The following is a 9,691-nucleotide window of genomic DNA, read 5'->3' on the forward strand; positions in this document are numbered from 1 at the left end:
CGGCCACCGCAGACACTGGTGGCGTGGTACGACTTGGTAGCGACGGCGCCCGTACCGGCGTGCTCGCCACCGTGCCGGCGTGGAGCAACTCGCCACTCCTCATCGAGCTGAACTGTAGCAGCGAGTTGCTGAACCATGCGCCTGCTTGGGGTTTCAATTGGCTCCTTCGGGCCAAGCGAGGTTGGTAAAGCAGTGAGCGGCCTCGCCCATATCCGGAGGGCTCGGCGGGCCACCCAGCCGGGTAATATGTCAGAGAACGGCTCATCAGAAGCCATCGGAAGAGTGGAGAAAATGGTGAAGGAGGAGATGGGGGAGCGGCGGAGGGGTGCAATTCTTGCCCGTTGTTTGTCTGGCCTCGTGTAAATAGAGGGTGGACAGTAGGAGCTTGGTCGGCGTCTGGCCTCGTTTAAACTGAGGGCGGACGGGAGGATCTAGGTCAGTGTTGCGTTTAACTCCGGCCCGCTCATGAACGGATGTGTGGCTAGGCTAGGATTCTCGGTTTGCATGCGGGTTTAACGGAGGGGTTTAATGGAGGCGCCGGGCGTGCAGCGGGCGGCGCAGTACTATTCGATTTGACAGAAGTAATGAGCCGTCAAATCACAAAGTCCCTCGCCTCTCATCAAACCAACCGAGCTAGACTTCCCCGCCCTCTAGCCTTTTAAAAAATGTATACTTTTGTACAGCAGTAGTATTGATGGATTGCGCCATGGAGAAAAACTTGAAATTAAAAAAAGGTGGTACATATAGAGAGCGCTCGTCGCCAAATTATGCATATAGTACTATTAAAAAGGCTAGTCACAATAATGGTGTCCAGCACAACCCACCCCTCAAATAAAACTAAGCATCCTGGAATTCTTTGACAAAATTAAGCACCCTGAAATTCTTTGACAACTAAACTGCTGGCTATATGATGTTGGCCATATATATTGTACATATATAATGTGAAGAAACGAGTGGTAGTACTGTACCAACTAAAAGATGAAATGTAAGAAACACTAGTATGTACGTACTGAAGAGTTAAAGTAACGAGAAGAAACATAACATAGTTCTGTTGGGGGATTAGCACAACACACCCCTCAAATTAAATTAAGCACATGTGAAATTAAACTTTGCAACTATTCCAGAGATACTACATTAGAACCACCATGAGAAATGACACTGCAACCTTACTCGGACTCCTTGTCCACGTCCTCGACTTCGTCCTTGTCCCTCTTCCTCTTGGCCGATACTTCTTTGCTTGAACCGCACACTTGGCTCTTGCTCTTCATCCAACCCTTGTAGATATTGAAACAAAGGTAGCCATCCATTGCAGCATAGTGGATGTGGTCTATATCTAGTACATTCCGCTGCCATGCATAACGATGAAACGTGTATGGAGGTTTCTCTAGTTTACCATACGAAGGATGAACCATGGCTCCTGCCAGGGTCAGCATTGAAGGCTGATGAGAGGACACCAGCTGATTCTTCTGGAGGTCGAAGGTGTTGCCTACAACAAGGCCTATCCGACCCAGGACTTATTTGTCGTTACCAAAGTCTACAGTAACGAATTTGACTAGGTTGCTCTCGAGGAAGTCCTTAAAATCCAGGCATTCAACGTCGGCATGGCATATGTGGTAGAACAAGCATAAGTCATGCACGCAAACCTGGATCACGGCGGGCTTCTTGCTCTCTTCGTCCTTTAGATCCTTCTCTCGTCCCAGGACTGTGGTGTACTCAACATCTAGCCCAGCGACCCCCTCATCATCTGAGTCTTCGAACATGCGTCTGAAGCGAGAAAGGCATCCTTTCACCGTCGCAGAAGAACGTGTGTACATGACGTCGAACTCATCGCCGGTGAAGGTTCTAACCTTGTACTCACCGCCGATCATGGAGATTTGGGATGCCATGGATTTGGGAGGAGGGTTAGGATTAGTGGAACTGCCGTAATGTGAATGGACGGGACGACTAGGAGCGAACCGCCGTAGTATTGAAGGACGTGCGGGGACGACTAGGAGCGAACTGCCAGCGTGCGAACGGCAGGGTAGTGGCTTTCCATTCTCCCATGATACGGGCTTCCGAGAGCCCTTGGATCTGAGATCGAATGGTTGCATGGTGTGATTCTAGACCTATGGGTGAATATCCTATCCTGGAGGGTTATTCTACAAATTTTCAGCAACTTAGCATGCGACCGTTTGATCTCAGATCCAAGGGCTACCAGCAGCCCATATCATGGTCGCGCCTACCACGACCGTCGCGTTGCTCGCACGGTCGCACCCTTGGAGATTAAACACGGTGCGTTAGCGTATCTGATGTTGGCATGTCATACATAGTCATCACTTGGTCACTCATACTACAACAAGGTTAGCTATAAGGTTGGCTATAAGTGTATTTATTTTTTTACTCCTCTCTATCTCTTTCTTCGTACTCCCTCCGTCCCATAATATAAGAACTTTTTTGACACTAGGATATAGGGAGTACTAGTATTTATTGCATTTGCCAAGGAGTGACCTCTTCCAATGAAATGGTGTTGCTAAGTTTGCTTCATTTAATTATCTTATAGACTCAAAATTGTCTTTTCACCTAGGTACACGCGCTTTGCACCATTTCTTCCTTGGGTCACCACACTAGTCTCTCTCTTCTTGATTAACTTGCCACATCAGACTTTATGCCTATGTGGCAAGCTTAGCACCTGTAGGAGCAAGTAAGGTTGCTTGTAATGGGAGTAGTATCATGCATGCCAACTATGCAATCTTGATGAGGTGACGTCAAATCAAATGAAGAAAAGAGAGAGTTGAGTATCATATATGATACTGTAGTATCATATTAAATGATGTGCTACTATGTGTCATGCATGACAATAAATAAACTATCGTATGGTACCAACACATGATACTATGCATTACGGATGTAGTATCATACAAAAGTATCATATGCATGATACTAGTATATGATACTCTCCATTACAACCAACCTAAGTACAATAGTGCGCTTTACATGGCATTTTTGCATATGTGGAGGAAAGAGAGGCAAGGAAAAAGTGGAGAAGTGGGCTCTCATGCAAGAGCCAACCTCTACTACATGGTGGAGCATTGGGAGAGGCACCTGTATGGAGGTGGTTAGGAATCGGGAGACTCACGCCGGTCGTAGTGCTGCAGTTAAAATGGTAATGGCAAGTCAAATCATGGGGCCCCACCTATCCAGCACTAACTCGATGTCAAATCACACAGCCCTACGTTTGTAGCAGCCTACTCCCTCGTCTTCTCGCATCTCTGTCGAACCGACTAGGCGGAACTGCCCCACCTCCTACCGCGTAGGAAAAGCCCGCGCAGTATACTCCCTCCGTCTAGGTGACCAAGGTGGAGAGGAAAACGAGAGAACTTAATGTTTAGGGAGTATTTGCTAAGGGTGGTTGTAATGGTACTAGCCTTAGCAATGTTGATGAGGTATCATAGAATTAAATGAAGAAAGAGAGAGAGTTGAGTACTATGTGTCATACATGGCAATAAATAAAGTACTACATGATACTAGTATATGATACATGGCGCAGGAGTACTAAGTATTATTAATACAGTTTTGCTAGAACTCATCTAGATGAGATGTAATTTGGTCTCATTCATCTTTTATAACCATTGGATGTGATGCTATAAGATGCGTGTGTGCTGACATGGGTTGTATTTGTTCTTGTGCAACGAGCTGACCACTACATGTCATGTTTGATAGTCTCAAGTCATTAAAAGCATACAAGCCCCACATGTCTTATTGTTTGATTCCTCTATTTATGTAAAAAAATAAGAAACAACGTGAGAGTTAATGCACCACGCCTATGTGTTTACTATTAGGTTTTCGTAAGATGACTTAATACTCACCTAGACGGATGGAGTATTCGATTTGCCAGCGGGCGGTGCAGTTCCTGATACAGCTTTAATGCAGACGAGGGAGGGAGTAGCGGTTCCCGATATGTTGAACGGCCAATGCATCCTCCTTCAATTAATGCATGAGGGAAGTAATGGGAGGAGGTCTGGGAAAAGAGGCTGCATGATGTGAATGCAACACAGTTTGCCCTCATTGCCCTCATATAAAGGCACCCCTCCATTCCAATGCATCTACCACATCGTACGCACCTAAGCATTTGCCTAGGCACCTACACTAAGCGCAAAAGAGCTCACTCCAAACCCATGGCAGCGATGCACGTGTGCGGCCAGCGGCTGCACCAGATGGTCCACGACGCCGGCCTGCGGCATGGCGCCAAGGATCGTCTCCAGACGGTGTTGGAGACCGGCTGGTGGATGGCCACTATCGACGCCAACTACGACTCTCAGTTGGACCAGATGATCGTTGCCACCAGCAACAAGTTCATCATCCTCAAGAAGCTCGCGGACGACATCGCCATACTCCTCCAGCCCCCGCGCTCGGGCTCCTCATTGCCTGCCACCCTAATCGGCCTCCATGTCCGGAACCTCTTTCAAGCACTGGTGGCCCTGCGACTGCCTGCCGACGCCATGAAGAATGTCCACCTGGAGGTCGCGCTCGCTGTGAGGCGCCTCACCCTGTAAGAATTCGTCGACCTACACATCCACGTGTACGAGCAAATTGTGTACATAGGTATCTACAAGGCCAGTGAGGACGCTACGACGTTAGCCTTCCTCAACTGGATGGAAGCCTTGGATGCCTTTGTTGAGAAGCACCTCGACCTCGCCACAAAAGTCGCCGCTCCTTAGCCGCCGGTCGGTGGCCCGGCGCACTAAGTTGAGGAGGAGTAGGTCGTACATTCATGGATCCATCTTTCTTATTGCCTTCTGTAACCACCACTGCGATCGCATCATCGTGGCCTTAATTCTTAGTGTGCTGTTGCATTCTCGTTCCATTCAATACCGACATGTGCGATCCCTTTGCTTAATTATATGCATCACTGTAACTAGTACTCCATCCGTCAATTTATAAGTTGTGCTTACCTTTTCCATCAACTTCGTGCAACGCGTGGGCATCTTGCTAGAAACACTAGAATATGTCTATATAATCCGTATGTGATAGTCCATTTGAAATCTCAAAAAAGACAAATATTTAGGTACGGAGGGAGTAATATATTAGGAGTATATCAAAACAATAGTGATTTCTTTCAAGTTTGTGAACAAATACTACTATTCTACTACTTTGGATCCGTCGCAACGCACGGGCACATTGCTAGTAAAAGGAAAAGGCCTACCGCGTTCGCGTCGCACCCCCACACGCCCGGGAATCGGGAGTACTCCACAACTCTTCCGGCACGACACATAGCTTAGGGAAGGCGTGTTGCCTGGCATTTTCACTTTCATGTGGGGCCGCCGTTGAGCAAACCGACACCTCGCCCACCGCCGGGTTGGAAAACAGAAACGAGGGGAAGATCTAGCTGTAGCACGGAAGCCAAGAAATTTGGTGCTAGATGGGGCTCGTTGATACTGTAGGAGCATTCCGTACTAGTACTACTCCTACTAGTACCAAGTTTGTACTTCTAACCATATTACTAGTACTACCACTATACAACTAGTAGGTATGTGCACGACACAACATCGTAGGAACAAAAAACGGGAAGATCTTGTTTTGGGTGATTTATCTTTTTTCAATCAATGTAGTATGAATAATATGATGTGGGGGGCACCCATGAAGCTTATGTGGCTTGGTTGCATGGCTATGAAAGGTTAGAGAAAAATAAATAGATAATGTGTTTAGAGTGCACTCCACTAAATAGATATACTTTGGATCCATTGCAACAGGACGACACATCTATGTCTATACCCCCTATATAGTGTGTGAAAAAACTTTGAAAGTTGGTCGTTGGATGAAGCCAATCCGACGGTACAAAGATGGCAAATCCGAGCACTACTGGCCGTTGGATATCATCCACCAGATTCTGCCACATGTATAATCTAGAAGACTCCATGGTTGAACTTAGGGGTTATTTGGATTGTGACTATCTTTACCATATATTGCCACATGATTTTTGCCACACTTGCCTTAGTTGAGTTGCTCAAATTGTTAGCCACACTTTGGCTTGCCTAAGGGAATCTTGCTACACTTTTTATGTCTATGACATGTGGGGCTCACTGCTCATAAAAAAAATACTTGCCTTAGGTGTGGCTAGAACCAAACACCTACCTAACTTGGTCAAACTTGCCTAAGGTTAGGTGTGGCAAAGTGTGGCAAGGTGTGGCTAGGAACCAAACAGCCCCTTAATTCATGACTAACTTTGCCACAACTAAGGTGAGGAAAAGTTATTAGTTCTTCAAAATGAGAGCCACAAGTTGGCAAACCTAAGGGAATCTTGCCACATTTTTTGTGTGTATGTCATGTGGGGCCTTATTGTGGCTTTCCTAAGGTGTGGCTTGAACCAAACACTCACGTAAGTTAATCAAACTTGCCTAACCTTACATTCCACCAGATTTTGCCACATGTTAGAATCCAGAAAACTCCACATGTACAAGCATAATGCACAAACCACCAGAATCTCATGCGTGCAATGCATGTGTACCTTACTAGTACTAGTTGGTAGTAGTAAGAAACAAATTCCAGTTTTGGCACGAGCTCGTTGAGGGAGTCCTGGATAAGGGGGTATCCGGACAGCCGGACTATGTACTTTGGCCGGACTGTTGGACTATGAAGATACAAGATAGAAGACTTCGTCCCGTGTCCAGATGGGACTCTCCTTGGCGTGGAAGGCAAGCTTGGCGATTCGGATGTAGATCTCCTCCTCTATAAACCGACCTTGTGTAACCCTAACCCCCTCCGGTGTCTATATAAACCGAAGGGTTTAGTCCATAGGACATGATCAACAATCATACCATAGGCTAGCTTCTAGGGTTTAGCCTCTCTGATCTCGTGGTAGATAAACTCTTGTAATACTCATATCATCAGGATCAATCAAGAAGGAAGTAGGGTATTACCTCCATCGAGAGGGCCCGAACCTGGGTAAACATCGTGTCCCCAGCCTCCTATTACCATTAGCCTTAGACGCACAGTTCAGGACCCCCTACCCGAGATCCGCCGGTTTTGACACTGACATTGGTGCTTTCATTGAGAGTTCCTCTGTGTCGTCGCGATAAAGGCTTGATGGCTCATCTCGTTGTCAAAGACAACATCACCTCCGGGGGAGCCCTGGCTCTAGGCCAAACTCTCCGGCTGGGTGGCTTCGTTATGACCGCCTGATCGGCTTTTGTGCCAACGATGACTTCTCAGGTCACTAAAAATAGCCTCTGCATTGATTCGGAACTTGCCGAACAGATGGACCCAATGGAGCTCTCCTCCCTCAATGAGCTCTTGGATCACATCGCCGCCCTGGGCGTCGCTACGGACTATGATCGGATCGGGCTTAAACCCGACCGAAGGGAGATTCACTCTCCGCCGATCACCCATGAGATAGCGGTAGTGGAAGAGCATCATCCTAATTCTTCCTCTACCTTGAGGACGAACTATGTCCGGATTTCCAAGCTCCCTGAGCCGGACACCCATTCGCGGGAGGACATGACCCAGGCCCCGGACTCAGTGTCGGGTGTCGGGCTGAAGAAATCGGGAAACGCCCTAGAACCCGAGCCATTAAGCCCAGAAACCTCTTTGCCCCCAGGTCCTAGATAGGGTCGGGATTCGGATTCAAATGAACCCACCCACCCAGATTTATCCTATCTTTCCCATATCAGACAAGAGCCCCAAGAAACAGTACATCGTTACTGGGCCAGATTCCTCCTTGTGATAAACAGGGTCAAGGACTATCACGAGGCAGACGCAATCTCCCTCTTTTGCAAAAATTGCACGGACAAAGGGATTCTCAACGCTATAAGTCGTCGTGACATAGTACACTTCGCTGACCTAGCGACCATAGTGCAAAAATACTGCGCGATGGAAAGCGCTTGGAAAACCCAAACAAGTTTCTGGGACAATCCGGCTCTAACCAAATCCTCTGTCCGAAGTAAAAGGGTAAGCTCTCGTAAACCACCCAATTAAAATACCAAAAAAATAAAGCCCGCCGCAAGGCGTGAAACCGTATTGGAGGAATGGCTAAACGGGTCGTGCAAGATTCATAGCACACCGGATATTACGCCAACACATAGCCTTAGAGCATGTTGGATACTCCGGCAGGTAGCAAAGAGCGGCGAGGATCTCTCATAGAAAATATAGCAGAGCAACATCCCGCCGGAGATAACAATATGGTATTTACAGTCTTCAAGACTTTCGCCTCAAATAATAGCCGCAAGCGAGCTCAACGCAGCCTCGCAGAAGTTTGCCACATGGCAACAATAAACCCATGGAATGACGCGGCTATAACCTTCAATGCCAGCGACGAACCCCAATTCCGAACAGTCCGAGCACCAGCCGCTTTGGTCCTTAGCCCAATCGTGGATGGCTTCAGGCTCACCAAAGTGCTCATGGATGGCGGAAGCGGACTAAACCTCATCTATGAGGAAACCCTTCAGAAGATGGAAATTGACAAAAGCTGCATTGAACGAAGCAGCACGACCTTCAGGGGAATCATCCCTAGCCGAGAGGCACAATGCATGGGAAAAATCATGCTGGATGTGGTATTCGGCACGCCAGAGAATTACAGGTCCAAAGAAATTATATTCCAAGTAGCCCCGTTCAGCAGCGGATACCACGCCCTCTTGGGGCGGGATGCATTCACGAGTTTTCAGGGTATACCCCATTACAGGTACATGAAGCTCAAAATGCTCGGGCCCAATGGAATCATCACTCTAGCCAGTGACCCGGACGTCGCACTTCGGGTCGAAAATAAAACTGCCACCCTCGCCCTGGAAGCATTATCAGAAGCCCTTGCGGCCGAAGAGTTGAACACACTACAAGCAACAGTGGACACAGACGATGTGATACTCAACAAGCGACCGAAATCCACCTCCTTCAAGCCAGCATACGAGATAGTCAAATTCCAGGTCCACCCAACGGACCCTTCGAAGACAGCTTCCATCGGGACACAGCTGAACCCCACAATAGACGCTGCACTGCGAGACTTCCTGCGTGAAAATTGGGATATTTTTGCCTGGCATCCTTCAGACATGTCGGGCATCCCACGCAGGCTGGCCAAACACAGCCTCAATATACTGAAAGGCTACAAGCCAGTCAAGCAGACTCTTAGACGCTTCTCAGAGCCTAAGCGGCAAGCCATGTGAGAAGAGCTAGCCAAACTACTCGAGGCTGGATTCATCAGAGACATAAAACATCCGGATTGGTTAGCAAACTTGGTAATGGTACAAAAAAAGGACAAATCCTGGTGCTTGTGTGTCGATTTCAAAGACCTCAATAAAGCTTTCCCTAAGGATCCCTTCCCCCTCCCCCACGTTGATCAAATAATCGATGCCACCGCAGGACGCGACTCATTGTGTTTCCTCGATGCATACTCCGGATACCATCAAATAAAGATGGCGGAGTCCGACCAGGCTGCAACAGCCTTCATCACTTCGTACGGCCCCTTCTGTTTCAACACCATGCCCTTCGGGGTCAAAAACTCCGCGCAACCTTTCAACGCATGATTTAGACATGCTTGGAAAAACAAATCGGCAAGACAATAGAGGCCTACGTAGATGACGTGGTCATCAAAACAAGACACGTCGAAACTTTAATAGATGACTTGAGGCTTACGTTCGATAACCTCCGAACATACGACATCAAGCTCAACCCGAAGAAGTGTGTCTTTGGAGTACCTTCCGGAAAATTGCTTGGATTCATCATTTCC

The sequence above is a fragment of the Triticum aestivum genome, chromosome 4A (assembly GCF_018294505.1).
Source record: "Triticum aestivum cultivar Chinese Spring chromosome 4A, IWGSC CS RefSeq v2.1, whole genome shotgun sequence".
Taxonomy (NCBI): domain Eukaryota; kingdom Viridiplantae; phylum Streptophyta; class Magnoliopsida; order Poales; family Poaceae; genus Triticum; species Triticum aestivum.